General features: G+C 40.1%; 1 non-coding gene across 1 annotated transcript; it reads left to right on the forward strand.

The window, feature by feature from the left end:
- The first annotated feature begins 1,342 nt into the window (after positions 1 to 1,342).
- Positions 1,343 to 1,449, forward strand: LOC114413948. Its single transcript, XR_003667086.1, has one exon. It is a non-coding gene; the product is annotated as a small nucleolar RNA R71 (small nucleolar RNA).
- The last annotated feature ends 1,229 nt before the right edge of the window (positions 1,450 to 2,678 follow it).

Below are 2,678 nucleotides of genomic sequence, written 5' to 3' on the forward strand. Positions count from 1 at the left end.
AGATTATATTTGACAGTATGAACAGATTAAACAAGTAAATAACACAAGAGAATTGTTAACCCAGTTCGGTGCAACGTCACCTACATCTGGGGGCTACCAAGCCAGGGAGGAAATCCACTAAAATAGTGTTAGTTCGAAGATCTAACAGCCACTGTTTACAACCTTCTCACCTAACCACTACCCGTGCAACCTCTACCTAAGAGCCACTCTTAGATATGAGAACCCCTCTCACTCCCTCTCAATCACTCTCCCGTGTTTACAAATAAATCAAAGACACACCAGAGATTGCTCTCTGAACAATAGAGATCAACTCTACACACTCAGGTCCAACACTTGATGTTAGGGTAACATCAAGGTGGCTCACAAAACACTCAAGTCCCAAAACTCACAAAATAACTCTTCAATCCCGGACTTGGTAGAAAACTCGTGCAGCCTTCATGTTTATATAGCAGTGTGCGTATCTGGGCTGCAACATCTTGCGCTGGATAAGATCTATCATTCTCCTGAAAAATCTGCACTTAAAGATCTAAAAGATACAGTTTGATCTTTTAGTTTTTATCTTTAATCTTTAATCCCTGAACGAACTATTCAAGTTTGTAATTCGAACTTTAATTATCTTTTAATTCGTTCCTAAAGATAGATCGCCAAATCTGTTGCTAACTGCACATTAATCTGTTAAAGATATAACAGATTTATGTGTCCAGTATTTTCGGGCAGGATGTCCTGGACATTGTATCCGACATCGTGGATCCTGCAGCTTCAATTCTTCATTTGACCTTTTATCTTGCCTTGTGCATTGTGGAGCCCAATCTGATTCCTTGACATAACGTTGGACATCATGTGCAGCAACTCCAGCTTTCCTTCATTGTCTAAGTGCTTATGTTTTAACAAAATTTTAGCCAATCTTTTAAAACTCAGTAAAGCTAAGCACTAACACAGCATAAGCTTCAGGCTGCTCGATTGCTCCAGGTTGCTGCATGGAAGGGCAAAGGTCTGTATGGTGGTCAGCAGAGGAGCACAAACCACAAACCCTTGCAACAGGTACAAATTTCTGATTCAAGGCCAGCTGGGTTACCAAGTTAACCAATGCATCCAGTTTGCCTTCAAGCTTCTTAGTCTCAGATGATGCAGCTGAGTTTGTAACTACCTCATGCACTCCTCTAATGACTATGGCATCATTTCTGGCGCTAAACTGCTGAGAGTTGGAAGCCATTTTCTCAATTAAATTTCTGGCTTCAGCAGGAGTCATGTCTCCAAGGGCTCCACCACTGGCAGCATCTTCATACTTCTCTCCATATTACTGAGTCCTTCATAAAAATATTGGAGAAGAAGCTGTTCTGAAATCTGATGGTGGGGGCAACTGGCACATAGTTTCTTAAATCTCTCCCAGTACTCATACAGGCTCTCTCCACTGAGTTGTCTAATACCTGAGATATCCTTCCTGATGGCTGTGGTCCTGGAAGCAGGGAAATTTTTTTTCTAAGAATACTCTCTTAAGGTCATCCCAGCTCGTGATGGACCTTGGAGCAAGGTAATACAGCCAGTCCTTTGCCACTCCCTCTAATGAATGAGGAAAAGCCTTCAGAAATATGTGATCCTCTTGGACATCTGGGGGTTTCATGGTGGAGCAGACAATGTGAAATTCTTTCAAATGTTTGTGCGGGTCTTCACCTGCAAGGCCATGAAACTTTGGAAGCAAATGAATCAGTCCAGTTTTAAGAACATATGGGACATCCTCATGAGGGTATTGGATGCACAAGCTTTCGTAGGTGAAATCAGGTGCAGCCATTTCCCTTAGAGTCCTCTCACGGGGTGGAGGTTGTGCCATGTTCTCAGAATGTGCAAAATCAGAATGCTCAGAATCAGAATGCTCAAAATTATAATGCTCCAAATCAGGATGTTCAAAATCACCAATAACAGAATGCACAGATTCACCAGTAATGGAATGCTCAGGATGATCAAAAGGTATAAAATGATGCCTAACTAATCTATGAAATGTCCTATCTATCTCAGGGTCAAAGGGTTGTAAGTCAGATGGATTGCCTCTAGTCATACACTACATTCAGCATGCATAACTAGTTGCCTTGTCATGTAAATAAAGGTGCAGGTTTGAACTACAGCTACCCTCAAATGATATCCAAATGACTTGAAATTTTGTGAGCAACCTTATAAAATGATGAGAAGATAGCACAAAAAATTTCAGACAAAAATTCAAAGTCTAACTATGAAAGCTAAAATTGGTGGGTTAAGAAAAATAAGTGAATAAAACTTGAAAAATAAAAAACTTTTGACAAAATCGCTTTTTTTGGACGATGGAGACCTCAGCCGGCCTGTGGCAGGCTGCCACGGTGTAGGAAATTTTTTTCTACCCCAAATGCATATATAATAATTGCGATTCTGATAACCGGAGCAAAAGTTATGGCCGTTTGAAGTTTTGACAAACACAAAATTTGCTAGTTTTTTGGAACTTTCAAATCTGACCAAACTAAAGGCTCTAGCTATTTTTCCCACAAAATACGGATTAAAAGAAGTTACCACAAAAAAATTCAGCCAAAAATAACAACCCTAGCTACTAAAACAAAAAATCTCAAATAATTCAGCATGGGTGGTCGCTAAAATCAGTCTCTAATTAATTTCTACTACTACGCTGTTTTGCCGCAAGCAAAAGTGGTCGCTAA

Source organism: Glycine soja, chromosome 5 (genome assembly GCF_004193775.1).
Source record: "Glycine soja cultivar W05 chromosome 5, ASM419377v2, whole genome shotgun sequence".
Lineage (NCBI taxonomy): Eukaryota > Viridiplantae > Streptophyta > Magnoliopsida > Fabales > Fabaceae > Glycine > Glycine soja.